Source organism: Trichosurus vulpecula, chromosome 2 (genome assembly GCF_011100635.1).
Source record: "Trichosurus vulpecula isolate mTriVul1 chromosome 2, mTriVul1.pri, whole genome shotgun sequence".
Lineage (NCBI taxonomy): Eukaryota > Metazoa > Chordata > Mammalia > Diprotodontia > Phalangeridae > Trichosurus > Trichosurus vulpecula.
The window spans coordinates 446,121,597-446,139,555 of NC_050574.1; the positions used below are offsets into that span (position 1 = coordinate 446,121,597).

Genomic DNA, 17,959 nt, shown 5'->3' on the forward strand with positions numbered 1-17,959 from the left:
TATGAGATCTTTCAAAATAATGTATCAGACAAGACTAAATTAATGGTTGCTTTCCTTTTTGCATCGTGGACTGCTCTAGAGTACAGTGACACATGTAGACCCCTTCTCAAAATTATATCCCTAAATGCCTAAAATAAAATACATTGTATAACAAAAGAAACCAATTTTATTGAAAAACATTATTTGAAATAATAAAACAAATGAACAAACAACTCACTACAGGTTAAGAACTCTAGCACTAATGTCTAAAATATGGCAAAATTACAAGTTGTATTCTAGATACTTTGTGGGGGATGCAAAGGTAAATGAGGACCATGGACCCAAGGACAGAATGAGTGACATAATGTTTAGTGTTAGGGTTACACTTGACTCAGACTGGCACCCTCTAAACTCAGGTTCAGTGTTGGTAAGAAAGAGACAGTTCTAGGTCATTCAACAGTTAACAAAAGGAGATTTACTTAGTAATAGCATAGAAAGGATATTCCGTAAGGATATTCTACCACACACTTTGGGGGATGCTGCTTCCCTCATTTCCAATGGGGATAAAGTTGGATTATCAAGACAAAGGAACCAAGTCTTAAAACATCCATCAAATCTGAATACTCATTATTCCATCTGGGTGTGCTTTTTTATGCCCTCAGGCCACTCAGAAGTCTTATCAATGTGGCTAGAAGCTACCATGAAGCTCCAACAAATGAAGAAAAGCTTGAGCTTTGGACCTCTGGAGCAATCAAATCCAGGAGACATCTTGTTGCCTTTCGTGGAAAAATTAGTCCAACTTGAATGGATGAAGGGGTTAAGATATTGCTCCCACAATTCTTAGACATGTTTCTCAGAGTCATTTTCTTCATCTATTAGACTAGATGATTTCTAAGGTCCCTTCCACTTATTAAATCTGTGAGTCTATGTTTATTTTGGGCTTCTACAACTAGAATGTAAGCTTGTAGAGACAAATACTTCAGCAAATACTTCTCAATCACTGACTTTGACTGATACTGGGCATGGTACCGAACATGTTGCAAGTTCTCAAACAATATCTCGAGTAACCACTAGGAAGCACTATGGATAGCATGCCAAAGGAGAATCCACAAATTATAGGAGTGAGATGTTTAAAAACCAAAGAATCTCTATAATCACAAAGTTGGCATGGTCATATGGGGAGAAAATGGGAAAATCAATGGATAGATCTATTTGTTTCACTGTTACCAATGAAATATCAATGGAACCACAGGGATTACACCAGCATACTGAAAGGAACCCTTGTGGTGAATTTCTAGAAGGACAAACAAGAGTTTCATAAAATATCTACACACTGATGAGTTGTAACTGCAACCTTAGCTATTAGTACCTACATTGACAAGATTGAAGATCGATCAAAAACTTAAAATATAAAAATAATTATGTATATGAATAACAACTTATATTTAGTCCATATTTTTACATCTTCAAAGAGATGATGACATGATTTAATTTGATCAATAAACAATCCTGAAGATGATTCAGTATTATTATCCATATTTCATAAATGAGGAAACTGATTCTCAGAGAAATTAAGTGATTTGCTGAAGATCACACATACCATTCTAGATGATAGTAGCGAAGGTGGAACTCCGATGCAAGATTAAAGGCTCTAATTCGAGGGCATTCTATCCAGTACATCATGCTGTCATCCTACCAAGATCTAACAAGAAAGGGAAGAGGAAAAAATGAGCTTTCTTATTCAAAATTCCAGAGCTGCTCCCATAACTATTATCACCTTTCTTTTGGAAAATTCTGAGAAATGAGAGAATTTGTCTTTTAAAACCTGAGTGGGCAATGGAGAATTGTCTTGCTTAAGATACAGAATCAAGACATATCTTTTTTTCCTACAAATTGGAGTGTTCTTAGATATGTTTCAGTCCAATAGATCAAAGAATCGGGTAATCAAAAGCTTGTTTTTGTCATTGTTGTTGTCAGTCACTTCAGTCTTGTCTTTGTGACCCCATTAGGGGTTTTCTTGGGAAAGATACTGGAGTAGTTTACCATTTCCTTCTCCAGCTGGTTTTGCAGATAAGGAAACTGAGGCAATCAGACTTTAAGTGACTTACACAGGTAATGTCTGAGGCCAGATTTGAACTCAGGAAGATGAGTCTTCCTAAATCCAGGCCCTATGCACTGTGCCACCTAACTGCCCCAGTCAAAAGCTTAGGTACAGCGAGTCAAATAATTGTACACAGCATCTTCATCAGACTGGTTAAAATGTAGGAAAGACATGATTAATATACTACTTTAGCATCCTTGACCAATGAACCAATGCTAAATTCCTTACTATGTGCTAAAACTATAAACATTGACACATGTACATTTCTTTGCTATGCAACCCACCTTACATTTTTTAAGATTAACTAAGAAAATACAGGGCTCATCAATCCCCTTCTGAAGCCATGTGTAATTCATTTCTTTAAGATGATATGGTTTATTGATGCATCCTGGCTTTACATCCCAATAACTTTTGCTTCTATACTCTCTTCTCCCACCCTAACCTCAGAATTAAATTTTCCCTTGTAACAAAGAAAAACATTTGAGGAAAAACAATACTCTCCGTGCAACAGTTTATCCTTGTAGTCTTTGCCTTTGTGACGGAAGGAGAGAGACACATTTGGTGGTTTATTCTCTAGGATCATCTCTACTTTTTGGGTGACTCAGAATTCATACTTCTTTCAGTGATCTTTTCATTTACATTATTTTTGTCATGCCGTCATTTTTTTTTTTAAATTATTTCATTATTTAATTTTTTTTAGCTTTCATCATTGATTTCTGCAAGATTTTGAGTTACAAATTTTCTCTCCATTTCTACCCTCTCTCGCATTCCAAGATGGCATATATTCTGATTGCTCCTTTCCCCAGTATTCCCTCACTTCTGTCACCCCACTCCCCCACCCATCCCTTTCTCCTCACTTTCTTGTAGGGCAAGATAGATTTCTATACCCCATTGCTTGTATATGTTATTTCTCAGTTGCATGGAAAACAACTTTTTTGAGCGTTCGTTTTTAGAACTTTGAGTTCCAAATTCTTTCCCTTCTTCCCTCCCCACTCACCCTCCTTGAGAAGGCAAGCAATTCAACATAGGCCACACATGTATCACTATGCAAACCACTTCCATAACAGTCATGTTGTAAAAGACTAACTATATTTCCCTCCAACCTATATTGTCCCCCTTTATTCAATTTTTTCCCTTGACCCTGTCCCTTTTCAAAAGTGTTTGCTTTTGATTATCTCTTCCCCTGATCTGCCCTCCCTTCTATCATCCCCACTCTCTTATCCCCTTCACTGCTACTTTCCTGTAGGGTGAGATACCCAACTGAGTGTGTATGTTATTCCCTCCTTAAGTCAAATCTGATGAGAGCAAGATTCACTCATTCCCTTTTACCTGTCTCCTCTTCCCTTTCAATAGAACTGCTTTTTCTTGCCACTTTTATGTGGGATAATTTACCCCATTCTATCTCTCCCTTTCTCCTTCTCCCAATATGTTCCTCTCACCTTTAATTGCACTTATTTATTTTTAGATCTCATCCTTTCATATTCGACTCACCCTTGCCTCTATCTATCTATCTATCTATCTATCTATCTATCTATGTATATTCCCTTCAACTACCCTAATAATGATGATTTCATGAGTTACAAATATAATCTTTCCATGTAGGAATGTAAACAAAACAGTTCAACTTTAGTAAGTCTCTTATGATTTCTCTTTCCTGTTTACCTTTTCATGCTTTTCTTGTATTTGAAAGTCAAATTTTCTATTCAACTCTGGTCTTTTCATCAAGAAAGCTTGCAAGTCATCTATTTTATTGAAAATCTATATTTGCCTTGGAGTATTATACTCAGTTTCTCTGGGTAGGTGATTCTTGGTTTTAATCCTAGCTCCATAGACCTCCAGAATATCATATTCCAAGCCCTTCGATCCCTTATTGTAGAAGCTGCTAGATCTTGTGTTATCCTGATTGTGTTTCCACAATACTCGAATTGTTTCTTTCTGGCTGCTTACAATATTTTCTCTTTAACCTGGGAACTCTGGAATTTGACTACAATATTCCTAAGAGTTTTCTTTTTGGGATCTTTTTCAAGAGGCGACGGGTGGACTCTCTCAATTTATATTTTACCCTCTGCTTCTAGAATATCAGGGCAATTTTCCTTGATAATTTCTTGAAACATGATGTCTAGGCTCTTTTTTGGATCATGACTTTCAGGTAGCCCAATAATTTTTAAATTCTCTCTCCGGGATCTATTCTCCAGGTCAGTGGCTTTTCCAATGAGATATTTCACATTGTCTTCTATTTTTTCATTATTTTGGTTCCATTTTATAATTAAGTCACTAGCTTCCACTTGCTCCAATCTAACTTTTAAGGTAGTATTTTCTTCAGTGGTCTTTTGGACTTCCTTTTGCATTTAGCTAATTCTGCCTTTCAAGGCATTCTTCTCCTCATTGGAGCTCTTTTGCCTTTTGGGTTAGTTTATTTTTAAGGTGTTATTTTCAGTATGTTTTGGGGTCTCCTTTAGCAAGTCATTGACTTGTTTTTCTTGATTTTTTTTGCATCAATCTTATTCCTCTTCCCATTTTTTCCTATACTTTTCTTACTTGCTCTTCCAAATCTTTTTTGACCTCTTCCATGGCCTGAGATTAATTTATATTTTTCTTGGAGGCTTTTGATGTGGGCTCTTTGCCTTTTCTGACTTCTTCTGGCTGTATGTTTTGATCTTCTTTGTCATGCACAAAAAGATTCTACAGTCTGAGTCCTTTTACAGTGCTCCTTCATGTTCTTGGCCAACTGCTTCACCTTTGAGTTTTTTGTCAGGGTAAGACTGCCTTCAGAGAGGTGAGTGCTTTGTCCTAAGCTTCAGGGGTCTTGTACTGCTGTTTTCAGAGTTACTTCTACACAGCAAGCTCTGCCACACCAGTACTCCTCCTCCCTGAAGAACTGCCAACCAGGACTGTGACCCAGATCTGAGCAGGGAAAAGCAAAAGAACCCTGCCTCTGCACCAGCAAAGGGCTCCCTGCACTCCTGCTCTGCTCTGCCGCTTGATTCCTCCCACTGGGTGGGCCTGTGACTGGAAGCAGCAGCAGCTGGAGCTCTGGAAGCAGTCACAGGACCTTCTTGCTGCTGCCTCCACAGAACCACCTCTGCCACCCTGGTGCTAGGGCTGGACCATGCACTTCTCTCACCCAGATCCAGCTGTTTTCCCACTGACCTGCTAAGTTTTCTTTGGCGTTTATGGGTTGAGAAGTCAGGTAACTGCTACAGCTCAGTGGTTCATGGCCCTAAGGCCTGTTCCCCCTGGTCTATTCCTAGCCTGGCTGTTCCTAGCATGGTCCATGCTGGGCTGTGCTCTGCTCCTAGTATGGTGCTATAGACCCTTCCCAGTGACCATCCTGGCAGTCCTCAGTCAGAGCCCTGCCTCCCTCTGTTATTTCATGGGTTCTGTAGCTCTACAATTTGTTCAGAGCCATTTTTTACAGGTATTTGGACAGATTTGGGGGAGAGCCTAAGCAAGTCCCTGTTTTCCAGTGGCCCTCTTGGCTCTGCCCCTCATGTCATAGTTTTCTTAAGTCTCATGGCCCTGGTTTCACTCTGGTCATGTGGGAAAATATTTTGGCAAAGGATGGCAAATAGAGGAGGTGGCAAGGGACACCCATCTCTCTTTTTGTGCTAACTCTCATATCTTCAAATAGCATGTTTCTCCAGGGCTGTCATGAACTCTCAGAACAATCCAAACTTAAATTCACTTTCACTTTAAAATAAATATGTTCCATACCACAGAGTTATCATGTAATAGTTGTTAGGATGCTGGGCTTAGATTCAGGAATAACTGGGTTTAACTTTTACTTCAGATACTTATTAGCTATGTGGTTCCAGGCAAGTTACCTAACATATCTGTGGATCAAGCAACTTTCTTGGACTTACCTACTAAGCCACAGGTTGCTCATGATTTGCAATGATACAGGGAGTTACAAAACTGAATGATTCTATGTTGAGGATATCAGAAATCTTTCATGTATTTATTTATACAATGAGAAATGGAAGAGGCATGTTCTCCTACTCACCAAATATACTGTGCATTTATTCTGTATCTATCTTGTATTTGCTTACTTTGAAAATATTGTATCCCCACACTAAACCACAAGTTTCTTGAGGGTAGAGTAATCTCTATTTTTATACTAATATCTCCAGCAGGGAAAGGATAAAGGGAAGGAAACAAGTATTTATATAGTGCCTACTATGTGCCAGGCACTATACTAAGTGCTTTACAGATATTATCTCATTTGTCTTATTTTGTATTAGTATCACTGGCTTGGGATAATGGATAAATCCTCATTGAATGGCTGACTAATTAAACCAAATGGATAATGAAGAGAAAGCTATTTCAAAGAAACTAGGAATCACCGTTTTACACCATATATTATGTGGGCGTGGTCATAAATGAAGTGAGATTAAATTTAAAATACTACAGCAAATTGTGTGCTAACATTCTATGAATGCATCATTAGCACTAGATTGTAGTTTCTAGATGCCTAGGATTATAAATGGTTAGACAGACAGACAGACAGACAGATAGATAGATAGATAGATAGACAGATAGATCCTTTGCTAAACACCATGTGACAGGCACTGAGCTAAGTATCGCAGCCACAGATCCAAGCTAGTAAAACAGTCCCTACGCTCAAGAATTTGACATTCTAATGAAAGAAAGAAAGTAATAAAGGACAACTAGGAAGCAGGTGGGCCCTAAGGTTGCAGTGCCTAGGAAGTAGGCTAGAGGCCTGGTTTCCAGCAAGACAAGGTTAGTCTTACCTGTATTAAGCACTTTATAAGTATTAGCTCATTTGATCCTAATACAACATCACACACACACACACACACACACACACACACACACACACACGCACACACACACACAATGAGGTTGTGTGTTGGTAAGCAAAATGGGCTCCTTAGCACTTAGTTCAACAAGTGCCCTTGAAGAGTTTGGTTTGTTTCCTTTGAGTAATTCAGTGTATTTCATTGAGCCTTACCAGGTGTTAAGCCCCAGGCCCAATTAGGTGTAAAACCTACTGGGTGTTGATTGGTAACTAAGGTGAGGCCCAAGGTGGGGCTAACTCCGGGAGGGCCTAATTTACAAATGAGTTTGAGTGATAGGTTTGGGACATCAGAGGCTCTTAGACCACATGGGTTTAAGTCTCCCCTTTGTGGTGATTTTAGGTCACATGGGTGAGTCGCATGTGTGACTCACCCCTGACGCTGAAAAAGATATAAAACCAGGGGTTGCCCTTCTCTTTTTTGGAGCTCTTACCCACAGCAGTGGTGGCGCCGGTGACTGGGCCAGCCCTTGTTCTGAGCTCCTGGGCTGAACCTAGATGTTGGTAACCATGAATTGTATTGGGTCTGTCTGTTGATGTTTGTAAGTTGTTTGTATTTTGCTCTGAAGTTCAGTGTGCTGGCTTCTTCCCCTGAACTAAGTGAATGATATTTGTGTGCTGAATTAAAGTAAGCTTGCCAACCCCTTAACCTTGCTTTCCTTAGTTAAGCAGATCAAAAGAACCTGTGCTTTTGCAGCGTGCAGGTAGCATTCTTGTAGTTGGGCTTTCACCCCCACAACAGCTGCTAGCCAGATTGTTGAAATAGGTTGAAAATTTATTTGTATTTATAACATGTATATCTACAACTAATTCTTGATTATGATGTTACAATGAAATATGAAGTGAAGGATGCTATCATGTATTTTCTTCAGAAAACTATGCCCCCTTCCAAATTAACATGATTTCTTCTCTTTTCATTCTAAGAATAAGCACCTAGCTATAATTATTAACCTAGGGTTTTATTAAACATAAGATAAACTTATTTATATGTATTTATTTTAATTTTTAAGATAAAGTTCCTAAAGGTAAGGTAAAGAATTTCAAGGGAAGAAATGAAAGAAAATTCAAAAGAAGGTGGCCTACTTATATCAGATCTAAAACTATATTATAAAGCATTATAAATCATGAAGATGAACAGGGGATTAAAACAGCAAGGGGTAGTGGGAATTGAGTGAACCATACTAATTCCATCTTGTGATTCAATTCTGGATCTAGCTCAGTTCCCTTTCTATTCAGTTGTGGATCTAGTCCAAATTCTGTCTTGTGAGAAAACTTTGTTCCATTGTGGGAATTGTCAGAAAAACTTATTGCATAATTTGAACCTAGCCATGTGTGGCTGGGAAACTGGACCAATTCTACCTGTTGCTTAGAGACTCTACACCAAGGACCTAGGTTAAGCTGACCAGAAACCCAGTCAGATCTGAAGACTGACACAAGGAGTTTTTCACAGTTATACAAGCAACACATATAGCTTGTCTGAAAACTGACCCCATACTGATCAATGTTATTATTTCCATGTTCACAGACAATTGGGAGGAGTGGGACACCTCTTTTTCTGATTTCAGGGAATGGTGCCACTTCACTCTCCCTCTCCCAACTTGGGAAGTCCACAATCTTTCCTCTAATTAGAAATCAAATTACCTAATTTTGTATCCTGATCGATTATTTCATTTTAACTAATTGGTCTTAATTGGTTAATTTCTAATGCATAAAAGTCTGTCTCCCCCATATTTGTAGTCCAGTGTGAAAGCTGAGAGGTGCTGGTCATGATTTATGATGTAATTGTCATACATTGCTTAGTAAATCAAAATTAACAAATCAATATTTTGTGCTCAGAAGCACAAAACTTTGTTTCCTCAGTCATTTCATCTTTCACTCATCACAGGTGATGACTGAATGGGATAAGATAACCTGACGGTTAGCTTTGGACGTTTCAGTCTGAGTCAGAGCTGCTCTGATTGGTGAATAGTAAGTGTAAGCACCATATTTAGTTGGTTCCAGGCCAGACAACCTAGACTATGGTTCACCATTTAGCCATCCACTTCAGTCATCTTTTTGCCATCAGTCCTGTTGTTACAAGTATAATCCTCCACGTACCGACTTTACATCCCTTGCAAAAACCATAATCTTGCTCAGATCAGTCATTTTTCAGTTATGTCCTACTCTTTGTGACTCCATTTGAGGTTTTCTTGACAATGATACTAAAGTATTTTGCATTTACTTTTTCAGCTCACTTACAGATGAGGAAACTGAAGCAAACAGGATTAAGGGACTTGCTCCTGGTCATAGGGGTAGTAAGTGTCAGAAGCCAGATTTGAACTAGGGAAGATGAGTCTTTCTGACTCCAGGCCTGGCACTCTATATCTTGAGCCACAAACCTTCCCTTGATCAAGAGCAAGAGGTCCAAATATCACCAATGGGTAAATCTTCAATGTCTCTAGGGAGGCAAGGTGTAAATTCCCTTACATGTCTACATTTCTTCTCCCTGCAATCAGTCCAGAAGAGTCTGGAACTATGAGTGCCTCTCTCAAAGAAGAAATAAAGAGTATATTCTTTCTCCAAAGAATGTATTCCACCAGTCACAAAGCTCCACTGGGTCATGTCAGAATTCTACGCTGAAAACCTAAATCATATTCTGTAGGCAGCATACAGTACAGGGCTTTTCTTGCCCTATCCTACTTGGTGGAGAGTTCAGTGACAGAAGTTTTAGCTAGTAATAACAATTTCAATTTATCTAGAGCTTTAAGGTTTACAAAGCACTTAACAATAATCCTTTGAAATACATGGCAAGTGGTGTCCACAACTATATTTATAAGGTTGTGTTTCATTTTAATTCAAACTCATGATTTCATTGCTGTGATGGTTCCTTAGGAAAGGCCCTCCAACATTGGAGATCAGAAACTGTTTTACAGCTTACAACCTTAAAGAGTTCCCCAGGAGGGCAATAAGCAGTTAATTGACTTTCCAATATGTGTCAAAGACATGATTTGGACCCAGATCTTTTAGACATTATGCTTCCTCAGTACAATTTGTATAGGGAAACTAAAGTCATTGTGTCATGAAAATATTCACTAATCAATGGAAGACATAAAATTAGATCCAATCACTCAAGCCTCACTTTCTATTAGCCTCTGTCCTCATTCAATTCCAATCACTGGCTCAACAACCTTCAGTCTCTTGTTGATATTCATTAAGCATTTTTGAAGGGAATGATTTGACTATTAAAGGTTTAAGAGAAGCCTGGGGTGGTGGTGAGAAGGGAATTGATGCACACACACACACACACACACACACACACACATATATATGCATATCTGTGTGTATGTATATGTGAGTATATATCCATACATATTAGGGAGGGAAGGAGGAGGAAAGGGAGAGACAGAGAGGCAGAGAGAGAGAGAGACAGACAGACAGACAGAGAGAGAGAGACAGAGAGACAGAGAAAGACAGAGACAGAGAGAGACAGAGACAGAGAAAGACAGAGACACACACACACACACACACACAGAGAAAGAGAGAGAAAGAGAGAGAGAGAGAGAGAGAGAGAGAGAGAGAGAGAGAGAGAGAGAGAGAGAGAATTAAGCAGAAGGGAATAAGCATTTATTAAGCACCTATTATGTGCCAGGTACTGTATTAAGCACTTCATAAATATTAGCTCATTTGATCCTAATACATCACACACACAGTGAGGTTGTAAATATATATGCATTTATAACATGTATATTTACAACTAATTCTTGATCATGATATTGCTACAAAATGTGAGGTAAAGGATGTTTTATTCATACTACTATATATTCAGAAAAATTTTGCCCCCTCCCAAATCAACATGATTTTCTCTCTTCAATCTAATAATAAGCACATAACAGCAATTAAAACCTGGGGATTTTGTTAAACATAAGATAAAATTATTTCAATGTATTTATTTTAGTTTTCAAGATAAAGTTCCAAAAGGTAAGGTAAAAAAATAACAAGGGAAATAATGAAAAACAATGTAAAGAAAGGTGGCCTAGTCATACCAGATGTAAAACTGTATTATAAAGCAGCAATCACCAAACTATTAGGTACTGGCTAGGAAATAGAGATGTGGATCTGTGGAATGTTAAGTATAGAAGACACAGTACTAAATGACTAGTAATCTGCTGTTTGATAAACCCAAAGACTTCAGCATCTGGGAAAAGAACTCACCACTTGACAAAAACTTCTGGGAAAACTGGAAAATAGCTTGGCGGGAACCAGGCATAGACCAACATTTCACACGCCATACTAAGATAAGGTCAAAATGGGTACATAATTTAGACATAAAGGTTGATACCATAAGCAAATTAGGAGAGCAAGAAATAGTTTATATGCCAGATCAATAGAGAAGGGAAGAATTTATCACTGAATGAGTGATAGAGAACATTATGAAATGCACAATGGATAATTTTGATTATGTTAAATTAAAAAAGGTTTTGCACAAACAAAATCAATGCAACGAAGATTAGAAAGAAATCAGAAAGCTGGGGAAAAGTTTTTTTTACAACCAGTGTTTCTCAAATATATAGACATCCGAGCCAAATTTACAATAATACAATTCATTCTCCAATTAATAAGTGGTCAGGACATAAACAGGCAGTTTTCAGATGAATTAAAGCTATCTATAGTCATATGAAAAAATGCTCTAAACAACCATTGATTAGAGATTGGCTAATATGACAGAAATGGAAAATGATAAATATTGGAGATGTGGGAAAATTGGTACACTAATGCATTGTTGGTAAAGTTGTGAACTGATCCAACCATTCTGGAGAGCAATTTGGAACTATGCCCAAAGGGCAATCAAACTGTGCATACCCTTTGATCCAGCAATACTACTACTAGGTCTATATCCCAAAGAGATCATAAAAAAGTGAAAAGGACCCACATGCACAAAGATATTTATAGTAGTTTTAATGGTGGCAAAGAATTGGAAATTGAGGGGATACCCAGCAATTAGAGAATGGCCAAACAAGCTATGGTATATGAATGTAATGGAATACTATTGTGCTGTAAGAAATGACGAGCAGGGAGATTCCAGGAAAACTTGGAAAGACTTACATGAAGTGATGCTGAGTGAATAGAGCAGAACATTGTACACTGTAACAGCAACACTGTGCAATGAACAACTTTGATAGACTTAGCTCTTCTGAACAATTCAATGATCTAAGACAATTCCAAAAGGCTCAAGACGGAACATGCTATACACATCCAGAAAAAGATCTATGGAGTCAGAATACAGATCAAAGCATATTATTTTCTCTCTTTTTTGTGTATTTCTTCTTTCTTGTGGTTTTTCCCTTTGGTTCTGAGTCTCCTTTATAACATGACTAATGCAGAAATATGTTTAATATGTTTGTACATGTATAGCCTACATAGGATTGTATGCTGTCTTGGGGAGGGGAGAAGGAAGGGAGGCAGAAAAAATTAGAACTCAAAATTTTATAAAAGTGAATGTGAAAACGAAAAATCAATTAATTATTTTTTTTAAAAAGAAAAGATGAGCAGGATGTTCTCAGAAAAACCTGGAAAGACTTATATGAACTGATGCTGAGTGAAATAAGCAGAACTAGGGGAACATTGTACACAGTAAAAGCAACATTGTGCAATGAGAAATTATGATAGACTTAGCTCTTCTCAGAAATACAATGATCTAAGACAACTCCAAAAGATACTTGATGGAAAACACTGTCTACATCCAGAGAAAGAAATGTGGAATAGTCTGAATGCAAATTGAAGCATACTATTTTCACTTTTTCTTTTTTTTCTTTATCATGGTTTTTCCCTTTTGTTCTGATTTGCTTTTCACAGCATAACTTATGCAGAAATACATGTAACATGATTGTACACCTATAACCTATAGTAGATTGCTTGCTATCTTGGGGAGGGAAGGAAAGGAGGGATAAAAATTTGGAACTCAAACTCTTACAAAAAATGAATGTTGAAACCTATGTTTACATGGAATTGAAAAAAAATAAAATACTACAAAGTGAAAAAAGATAAAGTTCCAATAAACCCTTTTCATTGTTTACTGTGAAATGTCAGTCTTTATTTAAAGTGGATTCACTTAAAATGGCCTTTTCCTGTCATAATTTAACCTCAAATAATGAGGAACCACTTGATTATTGCTTCCACTTCATGGATGAGGACAACATACTTTTCTTATCTTATAAAGGTAGCACAAATGTATGAGTTAATTTTTTTAGGTACTGACATTCTTGAATTAGAAGTTTCTATTAAAATATGAAAATCATAACTGGTATTGTATCACATTTCATTCTGGAATGTACCAACACATATCCATGTTGGGCTCTTGTCTGGAGAGTTCTATTCGGAAACTTTTTTGTGAATTGTTACTAATGAATGCAGGAACATCTTTTCTTCCCCTTTTAAGAGATAATACCTTTTCTGTGAAAGAACAAATCACATTACAAATGTTCTCATTAATCCTTATTACAAGCCTGTTCAGAGAAAAATAAAAGAATGTCCCTTGAAATAGATGTAGAGTCCCAATTTTTTCTCTTGGTCTTAGGGTTTCTTCAAATTTTATTTCAGGATTAGTCATTATAAAAAGCTATTCTCAGGCTACACTGATTCCAAGGAAACACTAAAGAAGGCCCACAAAATGTTTACTGTTATTTCTCTCTTTGGAAAAATGAAAAACAACATATATGTAATTTTATTGTTCACAAGAAATAAAAGAATCATTAATAAGGACTTATTTGTGTTTTTTTTTTTTCCCTAGACCTTTGACTTCATTATAATGGTGAGACCCTGGTGAGAAAATTCCCTTTTTAATATGGATCTCCAACTGTTGGTTTTCTGGGGCATTGATAGGCCAAACAACGTGCCCAGGGACACCCACATAATATATGTCAGGACCTTTTTATGTAAGTTCTATTGACTCTGAGGTTGTCTATCTATATATACTGTTGGTACTCTCTGCTACTATAAATTACTCTGGGTGTGGGTGGAAACACACACAAATTTATGAGAAATAGATTAAACTGAATTTGTTTTACACATCTATATGAATAGGGAAGGGGGAGGGAATGTCGCCCTCTCTCTGTCTCTGTCTCTGTCTCTCTCTGTCTCTCTCTCTGTGTCTCTGTCTCTCTCTCTATATATATATATACATACATATACACACACTCTATATTACTATTATCATTCCCTCTATATATTAATATCATTCTCTATATTACTGTTATCATTTTTTCCAAATCAATAAACTTTTCCTACAAAAATGTCAATAGTTTAGGAACAACAAATAAAAGAAACAGTGGGAAGTTGGATGACTCTTGAACACTGACATTCCACATGTATTTTGGCTCATATAAACAGATTTCATGTCAATGTGGAAAGCTGTATAAGACTGAAAACAATCAGTTACACAGAAAACACTAAATTAAAAAAATTATCTTTATTTAATATATGTACATTTAATCACCATTGATTTTACTATAAATTATGTGTATATATATATATGTATACACATATATGTGTGTGTGTGTGTGTGTGTGTGTGTGTGTGTGTGTGTACATATTTTAGTTCAGTCTTCCTTCCAATAAGATAAGTGATTCAACTAAGGAGTCAAAAGCACAACACAAATGTTTTTATTTGTAGACTAAGGACATATTTCTCTATTTCAAAACCTGAATTAAGCCAGGATGCTTAGTGACACATATTTATTAGAGATAGAAAATTTATGTCTAATAAAAGAACAAAGAAGCTAAATCCTAAACATATATAAACCCAAATAAACCACTGTCTGAAGCACCTTCTGTTTTAGCTTGCAGTTACTGCTTTTGCCCCGCAATTTCCTGGAAATTTTAGATGCCTGAAAGAACAGGGAACATAGGATCGGGATGGCCTCTGCATTTATAATATGCATATAGTTGTCTGAGCCTATTTTAATTTTTGTTTATAAGGAAGACAGCTCAGAAGACATTCAAATGCTCTATGAGAGAGATCCCAGAGGACAAGCGAAAGAAACATCAAGTAGTGACTGCCTTTTGGACATTAACACTACCTGTATTTGACTCCAGGGGGACAGCTATGACGCTTTGTGAAGAGACCAAAACAAAGATGTTTATCACCTGCATTGGAGCAACTGGCTGACATATCTGATCTTAGTCTCAAGCAGGTAGATTGGACTGGTTGCTATGAAAATCAAAAGCAAAAGACTTTGACCTGGCTTTTTACCCAGACATAGAAATATAGAGTGATATAATTCCTCCTTCTACTATAAATTTTTTCTTTAATTCTTTTTTTCCAACAGCAAAAACCTGCTTTGTCTCCACCCAATCTCTTCCCCAAACCACACTTAGAAAGAAAGAAAAAAAAAATTACCCAAATGTATAGTCAAGCAAAACCAATTTCTGCATTAACCATGTCTGTACAAATGTGTCCAAATCTGCATTCAGAATCTGTCACCTCTCTATCAGAAGGTGAGTAGCATGATTCATCCTAAGTCCTGTGGAATCGTGGTTGTTCATTGCATTGATCCAAGTTCCTATTATTCAAGGTTTTTGCCTTTATAATATTCTTATATAAATTGTTCTCTTGATTCTGCTCACTTCACTCTGCATTAGTTCTCCGAAGTTTTCCCAGGTTTTTCTAAAACCATTCCCTTCATCATTTCATACAGCGTAATGGTATTCCATCACCTTTATGTATCACAACTTGTTTAGTTACTCCTCAGTAGGTGAGCACCCACTTAGCTTCCAATTTTTTGCCACTACAAAAAGAGAGGCTATGCTATGTATTTTTGTACAACCTCAGCATTTGTTTTGCTTTTCTGCTCTCAATTTATCCTCCCTCTTACTTTCCCCTTTTTGTTCTGTTTCCTTGATGAGTTAATCTATTTCAGTACCGAAGTCTTTGTGCTCCTAGGAATAAAGAACCTAAAACTAACTCTGAAGTTATCCCAACAAAATGCCTGATTTCCCCTTCTTCCAAAAGTCAACCGATGCTCTTGCAATGCCTTTTACTACATGTCTTTAAGTGGAAGTCAGTCCATTCAGTACAAGCATAAGCATCTTGCTGGCCAACACAGTGCAGATCCAGGAGAGGTTTGCAGGACATGTACTAAATGCCCAGGATTTCATAATTGCTTTGCTCGTAGTTGCAGTCACCCTGTATACACACATTAGAAAGTAGTGGAAGCTCAAGAAGAGAGGCTTGTCCAGGGAAATCCCACGGGACATTATATTCCATATGCTGCAGTAGGAGTATTAACTGGCTGTAGTTCACTAGCTACATGAGATTAGATGACAGCAGAATAGGTGGGTCTCCATTTGAACTTTTAGACTCTTGTGACTGCGGCAGACCACCCATTTCTAACAGTATTTTGAGAGTCATCTAGTTCTGTTCAACGTACAAATAATCAAGTGTCTTCCTTAATGAGACCCGGTGAGAATTATATGGCTTACTTTGAAAGGTATTACCAGGAAGGGCTGAAAATGGAAAAGACTACTGAGAAAAAAGCCACAGGGGCCTTGCCATTAACAATGAAACATTAATGATTAAGGAAGAGATTGACTGCCATAATGAATAAATGTAACTGAAATCCATTGGTGTAGTATGTAAATACAATCCCTACCCCCACTGCCCTCTATGGAACACTTGTCCTACATTAAAGTACATGTTAGCCTTTCTTTGGATGCATTTGTGGGAAATAAGGTGTAGCTAGGTGGCACAGTGAATATTATTCTGGGCCTGAATTCAAGAAGACTTATCTTCATGAGTTCAAATGCATTCTCAGACACTTACTAGCTATGTGACCTTGGGCAAGTCACTTAACCCTCTTTGCTTCAGTTCCTCATATATAAATTATGCTGGAGAAGGGAATAGTGAATGATTCCAATATCTTTGCCAAGAAAACCCCAAATGGGGTCATGAAAAGTAGGATGTGACCACAAGGACTCAATGGCAGCAACAACCCTTTTTCATGTGTGTATTCTTACCTCCTTTGTCCAGTTCAGATGAAAATGATGTCCAACCATTCCCCTTACCTTCCTCCAAGGTTTCTATAAACTTCTACTTATGCATTCTAACCATATGAGAGAATTTTCACCATCCTTTCTCTCCTTTTTCCCCTCCTAGTGTATTCTTCTTCTTTCCCCTTTCCATTCTACTTTTAAGCTCATCAAAACATAACAGAAGCACTCTCAGGCCCTCTATCTAATTTAACTATGAGATGCCCAAGGATAATAGAATTCTGAGATGACACATATAATTTTGCCATAGTAAGATATAGACAATTTCTCCATTACATCTCATATGATTGTTCACTTCCAGACACATTTTTTTTAATATTTCTCCCAATTAGTGCATCTATACTTCAAAGTTTCTATGAAGCTTTTATCTTTTCATCATGAATGTTAGGAAGTCCTTTATTTCATTAAAGAGCCCAGTTTTACCCAGTAAGTTGTAAGACTAATCGTTAGCCTTCTGGAATACCATATTCAAAATTTTTAGCTCCTTTAAACTAGTGGCTGCTAGATCCTGTGTGATCTTGAAAGTACTTAATGCAGGCAAATACTTGAGTTCTTTCTGGCTCCTTTTGTGATTTTTTTTCTTTTACCTAAAGCTCTAGATTTTGGCTATAATGTTCTTGGGAGTTTTCATTCTGTGGTTTCTTTCAGTGGACAACTGCAAGTTTCTTTTTTTTTTCAACTTTGACCTCTGGTTCCAAGAAACATGGGCAATTTTCTTTTATGATTTCTTGAGATATGATGTCTAAGTGCTTTCTTTTGGTCATGACTTTTAAGTAGACCAATAATTCTTAAATTATCTCTCCTTGATCTGTTATTCAGGTCAATTATTTTTCTAGGAGAAAATTAACAGTTTTTTTTTCAGTTTTTCAGAGCTTTAGCTTTGTTTTAATATGATTTGTTGTCATATGGATTCATTATCTTCTATTTGGTTCTAATTTTCAAGGAGTTTGATGCTTAGGTAAGGTTTTGTAACTTTTATAATCAAGCTATTAATTCCCTTTCCGGTTCATTCTTCCATAGTTCTCATTTATTTTTCTTTTT

General features: G+C 37.1%; 1 pseudogene; it reads left to right on the plus strand.

Annotated features, from left to right (window-relative positions):
• Positions 1-11,880: 11,880 nt before the first annotated feature.
• LOC118837337 lies at positions 11,881-16,441 on the plus strand (annotated as a pseudogene).
• Positions 16,442-17,959: the final 1,518 nt, after the last annotated feature.